The following is a 17,022-nucleotide window of genomic DNA, read 5'->3' as shown; positions in this document are numbered from 1 at the left end:
TGAGAAACTTGAAATCCTTGGACTTTGTTCTTGGAGCATCCGGTTCAATTCGTTGATGATGAAACCACATCTTGGCTAATTAAAAGGAACTCTAGAGGTTGGAGAGATGGGTTGAAACTTAAGAGCATCAGATGCTTTTTCGGAGAACTTGGGTTCAGTTCCCAGAACCACCTGGCAGTACGTAATTGACTGTAACTCGAGCCCCATGGTTTCTGATGCCCTCTTCTGGTTTTTATGGGCACAAGGCATGCATGTGATACAAGGACATACTTTTAGGCAAAACTCCCTTACACATAAAATAAAAAAAACAAAAAATAAAACATATTTTTAAAAATAGACTCCATAGCTGATATTTTAGAGGACATTCAAGGTTTAGAGCCACTTGTCTATGGCAGGGATCATCAAATTGAGTGTACAGGAGAACACTTGAAGGGTTTAATGTGACAGCTTTTTGATCTTGTCCCTGCATGCTCTGTACATCTTTGAGAATCTCTTCATTCCTATGTGAGGACTATACTGTTGGTTCAGTAGCCAAAATTCGAAAACAGAGTCTAGATCTTTGTATCCTTTACAATGACAAAAAATAGTGTTAGTTACTTAATAACTCAGTGGATAGTTGAGTTAAAATAGAGGCATTACAGAAACATATACTTAACAAGGCACAGATTCAGTTTGAGTTTACTTAGCTGGGCCATCTAGCCACGACATTCTAGAACAGGAAGAAGGGACAATAGGCAAGAAAAACAAATGTAATACTTTGAGCTGACATGTGGAATTAAATATTTACTGAGCACTTTGTATGGACATAACACAATATAGTCAGTCTCTGTTTTTAGTTCGAGCTAAGGAAAAGTTCCAGAAGAAAGAGAGAACAGCAGATGCCCAATACTCTGACCAATAAGACTTAGTGAAATAGAGGCAAGTTGAAAGTTTTAGAAAGAATAGTAAATAAGCTAACACACATACACACACATTCACACCACACATACCACAAACGTATTTATAAGGAAACTAGAGCTAGATTTGGTACCTCAAAAAGACACAGAATCATGTTGGATGGAGGGTCAGGGCATCTAATGATGCAGCCATTTTGTGGCCCTCTGATCAACATTATTTCCCAAGTAGAACACAGCTCCAGTCAGAGCTCTGAACAAAACCTGGCATATTAAGAAATGTCACTTTCCATAGTGTATAACTCCCCATACACAGACAGGCTCTGTAACCCAGAACACTCTCTCATAGATAGATAGATAGATAGATAGATAGATAGATAGATAGATAGATAGATATACATACATACATATATATGGAGAGAGACAGACAGACAGACATATAAATTATTTACTTGGCAATTAATCTGTTCAAATTTAGTACTTTGCACTTAACATTGTTTATATAATTTTTTTTTAGTCATTGATTCCACTTCTACATGTACCAATTAATTTGACACTGCACACTCAGGAAGCTCTGTACCCTGCTTATTAGACTCTTGGTAAAAACACTGAGACAGATTCTGGCTATTGTAGCAGAAAACATGAGAATGAGGGCAATCTTGAAAGACATCGATTCACTTACCAAACTGCAAAAGTAGCTGAACTCAGGTTAGAATCTGCACAGCCAAGGATGACACTGAAAACCATGCCTTGATATCACCAATGCCAATATAAGCATTTTCCTGGGCATGGGGCATTACCGCTGTATTTGTGATAAGATGGCTTTAAGGGATTAGTTGAAGCTTTTCCAGCTGCCACTGCTTTGCTTACCAGGGTTCCTGAGTTTGCCTCCCTACTCCTCTCTTGGTCAATCTCTGGGATAGGATATCTGATTGGTGGAGCCCAGCTCACATGTGAGTGAGCTTGCTGCAAGGGAGGCTGGGAAATGCTCTTTTTCTCCCATTTAGAGTCATAGGTAGGAGCTGGAGAGATGGGTCAGTGTAAAGGACTTGCCTGGCATACACAAATAACAAATGTTATCAGGTGGGAAACACAGAAAATAAAAAGCCTTGATTCCAAGGAGCCAATTATCATGAAAGCCGCCTATCCCATTAATAGTAACCATGATCTAGACTTGAGTTCCTGCATGCTTCTTTCTAGAGAAATGCTCATTATCTCTTGGAGTTTAGGCACGAAACTGATCAGAATGATCAAAGAGTTGAGGATGAAGCAGTTTACAAGGATGTCCATCTCTTTAATGAAAACAAACAGGGAATAACAAGGTATTATGTGGCCAACAAGAGCAGGTAGCTTATGTTATGGGTCAAACGGAAGAAGCAGACTTGAGACTCTTGTGTCTATAAGAGTGAAGAGATGCTGCTGAGACCCGCCTGGTTATCCTGATGCATCCTTATGGATCCACAGCCTGCCTGGTCCTTGTTCTTTGCCTGTGTCTTGCATCAAGAACACAGGGAGACTATGCAAGACACCTTTTGACTTTGTTGCTTCAGGCTTTCTCTAAAGCTGTAGAAAGACGCTTTAGAGTTACAGCGGAAAAACGAACTGAGTTGTTGACCCCGGAAATCAATTCAGTGGATTGTGAATAAGAAGTTCCTGGATAAATGTACCACATTTCTTAGGCTCTAGGAAACTGTTCTAAGGTACAATTCCACTTTCCTCAGGAAGACCCCACCCCCCACACCCATGAAAACAACTAGATTGTTATCTAGTCCTTTGGCCTAATGTGATAACCTTCTATTGGTTTTTGTTGTTGTTGTTGTTTTTGTTTGTTTATTTTTTGTTTTTTTCTCCCTTCCTTCTGATTCATGGAGTCAGCTTTCAAATGAGCTACCAGGACTCATATTCTTTTTTAAGAGGCTGCCTTCGCGAGGACCCACACTTAGTCAAAGATGCCAACCTTTGAAAGAAAAACAGTAACTTCTAATATCCACTGACATGGAAGGAACAGGGAAAATAAACAACTCTATTTCCACCATCTAGAGTCTTGCCAATTTCTCTTAGCTGTCCATTTCATGGGGCCTGTAAACATCAGCCTCCTGGACAAAGGTGGTGAAGGACAGGGGGTTGACGGGCATGAGCAAGTGGCAGCCTCTTGTTCCTGCCCACCCCTTTCACCTCTTTGCCTTGGAGAAGTCTCTCAGCTACTATGTTATATCAGGGAGGTGGCTTATACTCTCACTAGAAATAACACTTAGTCACAACATGTGCCTTTCTTAGAAGGCAGTGGAAGAACACAGAACCAATGGCACAATTACCCTAAATTACAGTCTCTGGAGACTCCATTTCTCTATCTAGTCCTTTGGCCTAAAGTGAGAACTATTGTTACCTTCTTCTGTTGCCCAGTTCCATGCTCATCTTTGCCAACACCTTCACCAGATGACATCCTTTCCTGGTTGTAATCCATAAACATCTGAGTCCTCTTCATTTGGAGACCACACGATCAGGACACCAAGGCAAAGAGTATTATTAGTTCATGGTCTCATACTAGTTACTGCTGCATCACTATGACAAAATACCTGTCAAAAACAACTTAAGAGAGGAGAGGTTCTTTTTGTTCAGTTTCAGAGGTGTCAGTCCATCTGGGTAGGGAGGATGAGGCCTAACAGAGAAGTTCATGAGCCCAGGGGAGGGTGGGGCAATGTTGGCTCATCTCCAGCTTTCTCCTTCCCCTTTTTATTCCAACTGAACTTCCACCTCATGGGATGATGCTACCACATCAGGGTGAGGCTCCTCTTTCTAGTCAATCCTCACTGAAAACAGCCTCATGGACACACCCCATAAGGATGCCTCACCAATCTCTGATATCATTCAAAAATCCAGTCAAGTTGACAATTAGCATGAACCACCACACTTTTGATCATCCACACGTGAAATCCCCAAGTGTCAAGCATAGCCCTTCTTGCCTCCATTGTATGGTGGACATCCCTGGGAAGGAGATGATCAATCTTCACTCAGAAAGGCAAATGGGATGGACATCGGAAAAGGACAGGAAACAGGGAACAGGACAGGAGCCTACCACAAAGGGCCTCTGAAAGGCTCTACCCAATAGGGTATCAAAGTAGATGCTGAGATTCACAGCCAAACTTTGGGCAGAGTGCAGGGAACCTTATGAAAGAAGGTGAAGATAGAAAGACCTGGAGGGGACATGAGCTCCACAAGGAGAGCAACAGAACTAAGAAATTTGGGGACAGGGGTCTTTTTTGAGACTGATACTCCAACCAAGGACCATGCATGGAGATAACCTAGAACCCCTGCACAGATGTAGCTCATGGCAGCTCTACTCCAAGTTGGTACCCTAGTCAGAGGAAAAGGAACTGTCCCCTTGGCTCTTTGATCACCTCCCCCTGAGGAACAGCCTTGCCAAGCCACAGAGGAAGACAATGCAGCCAGTCCTGATGAGACCCGATAGACTAGGATCAGATGGAAGGGGAGGAAGACCTCTCCTATCAGTGGACTTAACGAGGGACAGGGAGGAGATGAGGAAGGTAGGGTGGGATTGAGAGGGAATGAGGAAGGGAGCTACAGCCTGGATACAAAGAGAATAATAACCTGTAATTAATATAAAAAAATTAAAATAAAAAGAAAATCAATGACCTTTTCCTTTTTCTCTTTTATGTTTCTCCTCATAGCTGTGATACCTAGAGGAAACATTCTATGCTTTAGAACCTCTAAACCCACTGAGCCTGAGAATACAAGGAAGAGAGGCAAACATCTCCAAATCAGGTTTTTTCTTGACTAGTGAGGTGTGTGTATGTGGATGCTTCTACCTCTACTTTTTTTCTCCAGAACTATTCATTCTCATGGTGGACATGATAGCATGGTACCACTTGGTAGCTTCTAGCCATAATATGCATTCCATAGAATAGCACTCTGCCCTCACAGTCTGCAGCCTTCCAGATACAGGCATAACCAACCTGATTCTTCAGTAGGTCATCTTACTGTTGTTTCTAGAGTTAGAGCCTCTAAGATGACTCCCAATGAGCCTTCTTCCATGCATTCTTGGTCCTGTGTATTCACCAGTTCATATTTTCCTTGACTGTGGGCTAGACCAGGTGGCTTGCTTCTAATGAATAGAAATGGCACAATGAAGTGATGTCACTGTCTGAGACCGGGGCTAAAGAAAAGTTGTGTCTTGTTTGTTTTCTGTCACTCTTTTGTTTGCTTGTTCTCATGGAATCTAGCTGTTTTGTTGTGAGTTGCTCTCTGGGGAGATCTGCATGGCAAAAAGCTGTCATCTTCTGCCAATAGCCATATGAGTGGGAGTAATTATTCCTGGGAGACAAGTCTTGAGATGTTTATAGCCCTGGCAAGTGCCTAGCTTGAGGCCCTATGGAAGATCTTAAGTAAAAGTTCTCAGCTGAGTTGTGTTCAGGCCCCTGGCCCACAGATAATGTTTATTGTGTTAAGATTCTAAGTTGGGAGTGTTGCTTACACAGAAATGCTTCCAGACAACTCCTTTTGGATGAGAGGGCACACTAGGAAATTCTTTAGCCATAAGCCCCATGCCGTGAGTGTGCTGTTGTTATAAAATGACAAAGTACAGCCATTGGTGCATAGGATAGTGTGAGACTAGATAATATTGTCCATATAGCTACAGATGATAGTATCAATTGGAGCATTGTAAGAAAAGAAATTTCAATGAACAAAACAGGCATTTTTTTCTGTGAAGACACATGTTTCTTTTCCATAACAAGAAAGGCCTGTTGTGAGCATCCTGCTTACAACCAGATAGTTGAAGGTCTTTTAAGAAATGATCCTCCATTACAGGTTTATATTGATTTTTTTTCCAGGCTGGTCTTGGTAATGGTGATAGCCAGTTCAGCCTTGGCAAAGTGGGTGCCTTTTTCTTGAACACATGCACACACTTTGTTCTTGTTTCTGTAGCGATGCATAGGTCAAGTAGAAGGTTAACTAAAAAAGACCTGTACAGTGTTCTCACTTCAGGGGCATATGTACCAAAAGAGAGACCAATATCACTCAGACAGATCACCCTGCCCATCTGGTTGGTACTTTATCTGTAGCAAGTGCCCTTATTATCAAACTTGGGGATCATAGTCTGTGTCCTAAGTAAAGTGTGGCCACCCATATTTCGTAAGCCAGTTACAAGGAACAAACTCAAAGTGGAAAGCAGACAAAAGAAATTGATTCAATGTGGCCACATGGGAAAGAGGGACCAAGATACCCCACATGTATCTTTAGAGTCCTGAAGTAAGATCAAAGAGGGCCAAAGGTATACATGCTTAAGGATCATTTCTGGGCTTCTGTCTCATCATATAAGGTAGTCTGCTATGTTTTAAAACTGTGTAAAATCTCATTCTGGAGACTTCCCTTCTCCAAGCATGAGAATTCTGGGGTAAATCCCCATATTTGGGAGGACTATTGTTTCAACAGCCGGATATATCTTCACACACATATCTTCAAACTCAGTGTCCATGTCCAGAACTACATCCCTGTATTTTTCCTCAGACTTCCTTGTCACCAGTTTTCCAGTGTTTCTCATCTGAAGCCCTTCATTTGTTCTTTGTGCTGCGTATACCCGTTACAGTAGGTAGCCAGGTCACACCACAGTCTTTGTCACTTTTTTACCATCGTTGTTAAGAGAGTGACTGAAGACTTACGGCCACTGATTACAAAATCTGTATTCTTTGCATGTATTCCATTCCATCCCATGCCAAAACTAGTGAAATACATAATCATGAGACCATTACAAACTCTAATAACCAGCGCTGCTCGCACAATACTACCCATGTAAACTAAATGAACATGTGAAGAGGCCAAGCCCCAAATCCCACTTTTAGGGGCTGCTTTCTCAGACTGTTTCTGATACCATTTGCTATTAGGGTTATGAAATGAAGACAAAAACTACTTTAACATGAGGTATTGAAGAGAGCCTAATGAGTCACAAGTACAAAGACATAACTGGAACAGTAAAACACTCCGGAGTTGGTAAATGAATAAGTCACAACCACTCTGAGCCTAAAAGGCTAAGAGAATGGAGATGCTCCAAGAACCCAGTACACCACTAGCTGGAGAACACAACCTGCCTTTGTCAAGGAGAAGAAAGACTGCCAACCATAGGCCTGGCAAGGAGGAAGCTGGGGATATGAATGAACACTCTGACCTTACTCTCATGATCTTCTCCAATTCTTGCTTGTCTTCCGTCAGCCAAAACCAACTAGAAGTTAGAAGGTATGCGAGGCAGCTTTGAGGCTCATGGCATAAGTGGAAGAAAGATAAAAGATAAAGCTGGAGGGACAAATAAAGACCACTCAGTGCATTTCTCATCCTACTAGAGAAAAGTCCATCTTCCCTAAAATGTACAAGTAAAGTGGCTTTAAAGGGTGAAAGGTTCCATTTCTATAGCTTCTTTTATTAGAGGGTCAATCTCTTCACCTGTTCAGGGAGAAACCAGGTTGAATTCTGGGCTTGTTGTCTGTCTTTATTAGGAATGTCAGCACAGGTAGAAGCGTACGAAATATGGATAGAGACCACAACTTTAACTGGAACATTATAAAGGCATGGTGGTAATAGCTGCACCTCTTAATAAAAAATTACTTCTTAAAAACAGAATATGAAATAGAATATGATGTTTATTCTATTTGCTTTCTACTGTTGTAAAGACCATGACCAAAAGTAATTTGGAAGGAAATGGTATAGTTCAGCTTACAGTTTATAAACCATCTTGAAGGGCAGAAATTGAAGCAGAGTCCATGGAGAAATGTTGCTTGCCAGAGTGCTCCCCATGGTTTGCTCAGCCTGCTTTTATATATAACCCAGGACCACCTGGGTTGTACCACCCACAGTGAGCTGGGCCCTCCTGCACCCATGGGCTTCCTATGAGTCAATCTGACATATGCAATCCTCCAGTTTCGATTTTCCCTTCCCAGCTCTCTAGCTTTGTGTGGAGTTAAGAAAAGCCAACCAGTACAATAGTCTAATGAATTTTTGAAGTTAAAAATTATGGAGATATATTATAAATATTGACTCCATTTTCATGTGGAAAAATATGTGACATTCAGATCTGCCATTAGTTGAGCTTCGGAGGAGAAGTTTGAGGAACACTAGGAAGCTGCAAGCACTCCTCCATGACTGATATCTGGACTTTGTAGATTCAAACCTTGAGTTCTATTCCCTGACAGCCTAGATTTATTTTTTTAAATAAACCCCCACCCCAAAGAGAGATTTAATTATAAAGCTCCCTCAAAAAATTATATGAGTTCATGATTTAAAGCCCTCCATAAATATCTAAAAAGAAGGCAGCATTGCCCTTGATTGGCATACCAGCATTCAGCTTCTCCCTGCAGGGCTGTAAGTTTCACTGAGAGCCAAAAGCTGGGCCAGGGAGTTGGCAGAGTGAAAGACAAGGTGCTGGCAGACAGGAGTGTCAGCACAAAGCAATAAGTAAGTAAGTAAGGAAGTGAGTAAGTAAGTAAGTAAATAAACAAATAAGCAAACAATAACATAATGAGAGTTAGAGGAAGGGGCAGAGAAGAGCTTGGCAGTGGATCATGGGGTTGTTGTAAAGCCAGGAGGTGGAGGGATTTATTTTAGGATGAATACTAAACTTTTTGTTGCTTCTGTTGAGCAAAAGGAAATAGACCTGGTCCATCTGGACTACCATTATTCATTGGCTTTATGTCAGGCTAATAAAACCACCCAGATCAAGACAGATGAATAGCTCAACTTGGAGGCGTTTACATTCTAGTCAGAGAAAAAAATGTTAAAAGCAAACAAAGTGGGAAGGAGTTTTGTTTAACAGTTAAAATACTGGTATGCGATGGGAATAAATGACACTATGGGATACAAGGATTACGAATCTTTCCCTGCATAAGCCAGGTGATGAATACTTTCAGTTTATAGACTGTGTAGTCTCTTTTCCTATGCCTCATACATAATATTCAGCCTGCTTTTTCAGCACACACACACACACACACACACACACAAATCTATAGACAATAGGTTTCACCCATGAGCCATAGAAGAACAAGGTAGATGAAAGTGGGGGAAATAGCACACAAGGTCCCCTGAGGACATGATGAGAAAGGGACAATCATAGTTTGCCTTGGGAATGAACACTCTTTACAAGAAAATAAGTTCTTGCAGAAAGCCTTGAGTTGATGGGGGCTCAGCCCATTCCAAAGACAGACAGGAGAATGGTGCATCTGGAGCATATTAACTAAGTGTGAGATAATGTCACAAGAGTAGGATGCCACTGTGTCTTGATGTTTCTACAAAGTATTATGGGATGTTGCTGGGGAGTTCTAAAAGGAGTGATGGTCAGAGAAGCCCATTGCTTTTTAGAAAGAGGAAGAAAATAACAATTTCTTATTTGTTAATTGTTATTTTCTTCTGACCAGTGCTTGGTACAGCAGTAGTGAATACCATTTTTGTGGACCGGATGGCAAAGCACCGTGCTTCTAAAGGTTGAGTCCTAGGACAGGAGGGAACATGGCTGCTCTCTAGCACACAGTTTACACATGAGCACATCAAAATCAAGAAAGGTTAAATACTTTGCCCAAGATCACTGAGCAAGATGGCAGTGGAAGGGGACCAGAACCCCTCTGAGAAAAAGAATCTCAGCAAAGAGGCTGGCTAGACCTGAGAAGGCATCTGTTACACAAGAAAGACAGGATGATTGTGTATCCAGTATGGTTAATGTCATTGCTGCATCCGTATTGAGACCAGCTCCATACGTTCTTTCTGTGAGTGTTCTAGAGGAAGACAGACTGTGAGAAAAACTGGAGCAGCAAAGATTTCCAGACTATGAAACTCAGCAGGGACCTTGAATATGTAGAAGGAGTCTTGGGCATGAGCATTCTTCCACTGGCTGAAGAACCATGGGCTTAGCAAGCTACCTTTGATAGAGACTGAGAAGAAGTCATCAGGTACAAAATAAAAATGACAAAAGCTTGCTTTTTTGAGAATATTTGGTATATCCCAAAGAACACTTAAAAATACTGAAGGGACACTGGGAAAGCTGATGTATATGACAGCAGGTAGGACCAGGGGGTTATTACAGTTGGCTGTACCTCGTCTTTGTAACTCTGCCCCATGTGTTGTAGGAATAAGCAAGCCATGCTTGAAATTCATATGTGAGTGTATGGACCCCTGTCCCTGTGCATTAAGCATGAATATGTGACACATCCTTGAGTGTCTATTTATTGACTCAACCAAGACATCAGTTAATCTCTGAGAAATACAAATAACTTTAGTGACTCCAAGACTGTCAAAAGCAAGCTTGGGCAACCTAGCACACTGGTCTGAGCAAGATGGAGAGAGATGGAGAGTCACATTCTTTGTATGGAATATAGCTGGGCTTGACAGCAGGAGGGCTTTGATCAAGAATATGAAGTAAGATGTCAAAAGATGGGGCCTCTCTTTGAGGGAAATTGAACCTCAACATCTATGGTTGTTGGTCTTGGACAGGACCCTGATTCTCACCTCTTCAGTAGCAGAGCTGTGATTGTAATTATAGAAGAAAACAATACAATGATATGCAATTTACCAATTTACCAAGGCCCCTTCTTGGGTTCCACTTCTAGTGACCAACTGGAAAACAGATCTCTCATACTCCAGGTACATATTTGAAACCTAGCCAGTGGTTTGCAAATCCACTCCCTGGAGAGAATTTGCAGGAGACTCATTGCAAATAATGACAGAGCCATGTTTCTGCATGAGTGTCACCCTGCGTTTTGCAGAGAGGCGTTAACCTCAATGGTTAATGATCCCACCACCTCCAGCCACAGGGAAATTTGAGTCATGTGTTGTTTCTCTAGAATATTCAATTATAGCCTTGGGGCCTTCTGCTCATAGAAAGGATGAAACTTCAGGTCATCTATAAATAAAGTAACTCAAAGTTCCAAGAGCGCAGGCCTTCATGACTGTCTCCTGAGTTCCACTTCTGACAGAAATTGTGACATTTTTATACGTGTGTATGTGTGTCTATGTGTTTACATTTATGCATTTGCATGCTAAGGTCAGAGGTAGATTTCAGATGTCATTCCTGTGTGTGGTCCAGGGATCTGTCTGTCTGTTTCCCTAGTATTAGGATTACAAGCATGCACCACCATGCATGGTGTTTTCTGTGGGTTTAGGAGACTCAAAGCTCAGGGCTCTCAGGGCAAGAATTTTACTAAGTGTGCCATTGCCCCAGCCTCCGACATGACTGTTAACCATGACAAAGAATGGCCAATCCTTCACTCTGAACAAAGCTCAAAGTTGCACATGAATTCAAATCACTTTCACCAGATAAAATCTAAGCCCATAGAGCAGAGAAGGAAAGACGTGAAAACCAACCACAGGAGACACTGGCATGTGGTCTTCACAGTGGGACACTTGTGGTTCCTGTAGTCAAAGAACTAAACATGAATTATGTACCTGACACCATTCATCTCCTAGAAGATGGGAATTGCTTGCCTTATGAGGATGAGACACCTCAATAGCAACAGATCTAGGCTATGACAATGATGAGAGCCTAGGGAGAAAACAGTTCCACTCCTGGGAATACATGGACTACCAAAAGAAGATAAAGCTTGAGAAAACAGGGAGTCTATTTATGAAACATTCATTTCCCTTACAAATTGGTGGCTAAAAATCAATGTTCAGCTAGATAGAAGATAGCTTAGGCCCACTGCCAACCACTTGGTATATTTTGAAAGTCCTGCCTCCATGTACAGAAGCTGGAATGTACTCTTTAGTCTTTCCTTGTGGTAACATTATGGCTGAGCCTTAGATTATGCCCTGCACACCCAACCGCTGACCACTTCAACTAGCGCAGGCAATATGGGGAAGGGCAGCACCTGGCAGAGTGACCCATTTCCATACGGAACAGTGACACATCTTTCTATCACGTTGCTAGTGGATTAAAAGCAAGCAGTTGTGTCTCAACTGAGCTGGAGTGCTGAAACGAAGGCCAATCCCACTGCTGTTCTATAGGGTTAGGCCCAGAAAAGATGTCTTTGTCATGCTCCTGATATGCAGAGGGCTCAGCATACTCCATCTTCCATAGAATCCGTACTTCTGTCTGATTAACCAGAATGAACTCTGCCATTTATAGCCAAAAGCTGGAACTGTACTTGCATGACTTAAAAAAAAAAAATCTCCATCATGTTAGAGATGCAGGACACAACATTCAGTCAATGGCACCAGTGTTGCTCACAGGAGGAAATGGAAAGGGCGGAGATAAAGGTGCTCTTCTTTGCTGTCAGGGAGACAGATCTGTGTTTCAAGCTGTCTTTTGAGCAATCTACATGCTCTAAGTTTCACAAGAACCTTGAGACAGATATTGTTATTGTGTCCATGTTTTTAAAAACAGTATTAAGGGCAAAGGTACTATTTTGTTTTTGAAGTGCTAGGAATTGAGTTTGGGGTCTGGTACCACTGAGCTAGATTCACAGCCTCTTTTTCACTATTTTTAATTTTGAGACAGGACCTCACTAAGTTGAGGACGGCCTCAAACTTGCTCTGTTATTCTGGTATGCCTTCAAACAGTGATCTTCCTGCTTCAGTCACTCTGAGCCATTGAAGTACTGGCCTGCAACACCTGGCCTGGGAAAGGATTCTTTGGCCAGAATAACACAGAGACTTGGGGATGTGCCTTGCAAACCACAAAATCCAGGTTTATCAGACGCTCCGCCTTTTGAATTCTAGCTATCTCACAAAACAAACAGAACTTCTAGAATAGGATAATATAGTAAATGTGAAGTCTTTTATTTATCCTGTATTTTCAATTAACATATTAATTATACATGTTAATGAAATTTTATGTGATATTTCAGCACACACATATACCATGCATTAATTAATCAAGATAATTAGCATTTCCTTCTTGAAATTTCTTCCTGTTCAGATTATTCCAATTCTTATCTTCATAAGCTATATCATGCTTTTATGCACTGTAATCACGTCATTGGGTATACAACATCAGAATGTATTCCTGCCAATTGGGTTTAGTACCTGGCCATCCAACCTTCCTCTGTGTCTACTTTCATTCTCTCTCCTAACCATTTTACAGATAAAAGTAAATATGTGGTTTTTGTCTTTGTCCATATTACTTAATAGTCTCCAGTTTTATTCATTTTGCTGTAAATAAGAGATGTTCACTCTTTCTGTCTGAACAATACTCCGCTGTACATGCGTAGCCTAGTTTCCTTACCCGGCCATCTTTGCTAGGCTTATTTCCCATATTTTATAGATCTTTGAAGTTTTTGAAGATCACCTATCTATCTCAGTATAGCTAAATGGACAAACATTGCTTGTTTCTAGCTACTTACTTTCTGCTTAACTTTGAAACATCTGCAGGAGGCTAAATAAAGCTGGTTTCTGTAATTAATTAAACTAATTCCTAACAAGTAAGATTGTTATAGGTAACTAACTACTAGCTTGCCTTTCTAATGATCCTAAACAGTTTACACGTATTTCATAAGACTAGAACTTCACATTACATTTTAAGTAAGTTGCATATGCACAATACCTTAAGCAAGAGTTGAACAAAATAACCTTAAATTTCTATCAGTATACAATAATTCATACCAATGTAAAATATTTGAGACTAGTAGATTCAATCATCTACCTTTTACACTATCATCATACATCTTTCCCTTTTTCATACTTTCATCATCCCTTTTCTCTCTCCTTTCCCCTAACACTAGATAAGAGAAAAAAGAAGGATAGACGGGAGAGAGAGGGCAATCTCTTTCCCACAGACCAGTGTCCGTGGCATTGGGGTGGTCACAAAGGCAAGTGAAGAAATGAATGAAGACTACCCTGTAGAAACTCAGAGTCTTTATCAGCCCTGGAATGCTCCCTGGCTACTGTGGATGGCATGCTGAAGACCATGTTGTCTGTTTTCAGAAACAAGCTGTTGCAGAAGTTGGACCCACTTGAATGAGCAAAGGGGGATTTAGCCTCTGCCTACTCTTTATATTCAATGTTTTGGGTTCATTTGGCAACACAAGGAGTTAATCCTAAGGAGCATCCAGTGAAACAAGACTTGGAAAGAATCAGAGTCTATATGAACACAGTCAAAGAAATAATAGACAAGAAAGGCTGCCAAACTGGACAGAGGTGCCACTTTGAGATTTGTCAAAAACATGCTCTGGGAAACAAAACCAAAAAAACACACCAAAAGTGGCTAATAAACAAAACAGTAAACATTTACCTTTTGGCTTGGGGGTATGTTTTCAAACAGTACATCACTTTTACTTACTTTACAAAGTAAGTACTTATGTGGCCATGTAATGTTTGAATGGATTCCTTTTTGGATTCATATATAAATGTATTTATTAAATTTGTCATACTACATTTTTTTTGGCTGAGAAAGATTATGTTGTCTTTATTGATTTTCATATAAAGCATCACGTTTTTAATATTGTAAGATATTCTATAAGCAATTGTGAAATCAAAATGTTCTTTGTAAACATTTGTAGTGTTTTAAATCAATAATGATATTATGAAGTGTGCTGTCTGTAGACTGGAGTTATAAGGACACCTGTTTTTACTAATAATGATAAAATGCAATGTCTCAAATACTTTGTTTTCTGTTTAGTTTTTTTCGATATGATTCTATGATTTTTTTTGAATAATTGCTGTCTTGATATTCAAAATGCAAAAGTGAAACCTTAAGGCTCTACTTTAATTCTCTTCTTTAATTGTTCCATTTAAAATAAAATATTCTCATTAACATTGATGTTAAAAAAAAGGGGGGGGGAGAAAGACATAGAAAGAGATTCCTGATTCTAACATTCTTTACTTTGTGTCCTCCCTGACTATGACCAATAACAACTTGTAACCAACCCCCCTAGGTGGCAACAAACATTCTTAACCCACCAAACAACCAAAACCACACACCCCACCTCTTGGGAATAGGGGCATCATGTTCTTAAAATTGTTTCCTGCTGTCTTTGACAAAGACATCTTTTGGAGAGCCTAAGAAAATTGAGATATTGCCCAAGTCCTGGGAGAGCTAGTTGTATCCAGTCTCTGTGGGATAGGAAAGGGTAGGGCTTAACTGAAGTCCTGGCTGAAACACTTTGTGAAGCTGGACCATCTGAGATAGCCATTTTGAAATTGACATTGATGCAAATTTTTTAGGAAACAGTAACTGAGGCAGTGTGTGAGGCTGGATCATCTGGGTTACTTGCTTTGTCTTCATTGGTGTCTGGTCTTTTTGCTCTGAAAGTACACAAACTTTTAAACATAATATTACAGGTACATTTTCCCACTGACATATAGATGGACTGTGTGGTGTGCACAAATCAGCTAAAGATTACTTTCTGCTCTATGTTTAAGCAGGTGAAAGGCATATATCAACTTTATAAGTCCATTTGGACTGTATATCCAAACTGTATTATAAATCTCCATCCATGCTATATGAAAGAATGGAATGTAATAATAAGTCATGAGAACTAGGTAGCCAAAAAGATTTATTGGTTATACAGAGATGGTCATGTCTCAACTAGCAGGAGGGCTTTCCTCGTCAAATCTAATCTTTATAAGGTTTTATGGTAATCATATTTTTTCATTCCCAATAGAAACATTAAACAAAACTGTGCCCCCATCACAAAACTACTGCAGGTTTCCATTCTGATGTCAACACATCCTTAAAGTGTATAGGTTGATCTAACTCCATAGTTGTTTGTTGTTGTTGTTGTTGTTGTTTTTATCCCAGTGTCTCCCATCTCCTGTTGTTCCCTTTTCATTAACGTTAAGAAAATTTAAAGTTATCAAAGCACTATTTAGTCTGTCCCTGGTGGTCATTACTCTTTCTTTTTGTTGAATAAATATTTCTTTTTGAAGTGTAATTAAAACTTTCTACAACTGCTTGTCCTGTATGGTTGTGTGGTATACTCATAATATGTTTTATATTATAACATGCAAAGAATTGCTTTATCTTACTGTATACATATGCAGGGCATTATCAGTTTTAATTTGTGCAGGTACTCTCATAATTGCCATCATTTCCAATAGATATATAATTACAGAATCAGCTTTCTCAGAACTCAGGAAGTTAAACATTGAAACCCCAAATATATATCAATGGTATAGTATACATACTTTAGTTTTCCAAACTCTGCAATATGAAACACAATTATCTGTCATTTTTTTTTTTGGTACCTCAGGTTACTTCTGGCAGGTAATGGAGTTTGGTTATACAGAGAACAAGTAGGACATTTTCTTATAATTTCCTTGGCTTGTTGCCAATTGATAAAAAAAAATTTCTTTAAACCTTTACTGTAAATATGGTGTTTTTTCATGAAATTTTGAGGCTTCTAACACACTTCCTATTAGTAACTAGTCAATTTCCTCATTTCCTTGGCCAATAGACTTGATAAACCTGTATGTGGTCGAATATGAGTTGACTTATTTATAACCAAAATAGTTAATGAAAGTGAAAGTGTGTGGCACAGGGCAGGATTGGCATTTGTGGAAAGCTCTCCCTCTCAGTCACCAGGTCTGAACCTCTTTGTTCTCCTCTCTCTGGGGCTCTTTGCTTTCCCAGTGTTTCAGTCTCTACCTGAACCTCTCTAGTTGTACAGCCAGTTCTGCAATGCTTTAAAAAAGGAGAGAATAGAGTGACTCTTCGGGTTTTTCCATTTCATCCATTTTTTTGTTGTTTCTCAGACATTTCCATAGCCACTCGCAACTTTTCCAATTATTTAGCCATTCTCCCAACCTTTTTTGAAATGGAATACAGGAAGGAAGAGGAGGAGGAAGAAAAGAAAATAGAAAATCTTTTCTGGGAGCAAAGCAGCAGAGAACCCAGTGGCAGCAGCTACGATAAGCCTTTTGCTGACATCCTGAAACAGTATATTCATTCCTTCATAGCCTGCTGACTCCACTACGGCATTAGAAACCAAGTTTTCCACTATGCCTAGCCATGCTGGGCACCACTTTTTAGCATATTTTTCTCTGGTTTTTTTTTTTCTGGGTTCTTATACCTCTACCTCACTTTCAACCCTTATTTCACCCTAATCTCTACCAACCCCCAACACTCGGTTAGAGGAGAGAGGGGAATAGACCTCAGTAGGCTACTTTCTGCTGATTCGGGGCATTGGGTTCCTTGGGGCAA

This window comes from Meriones unguiculatus, chromosome 18 (genome assembly GCF_030254825.1).
Source record: "Meriones unguiculatus strain TT.TT164.6M chromosome 18, Bangor_MerUng_6.1, whole genome shotgun sequence".
Classification (NCBI taxonomy): domain Eukaryota; kingdom Metazoa; phylum Chordata; class Mammalia; order Rodentia; family Muridae; genus Meriones; species Meriones unguiculatus.
Note: the sequence above shows the minus strand (reverse complement) of the source record.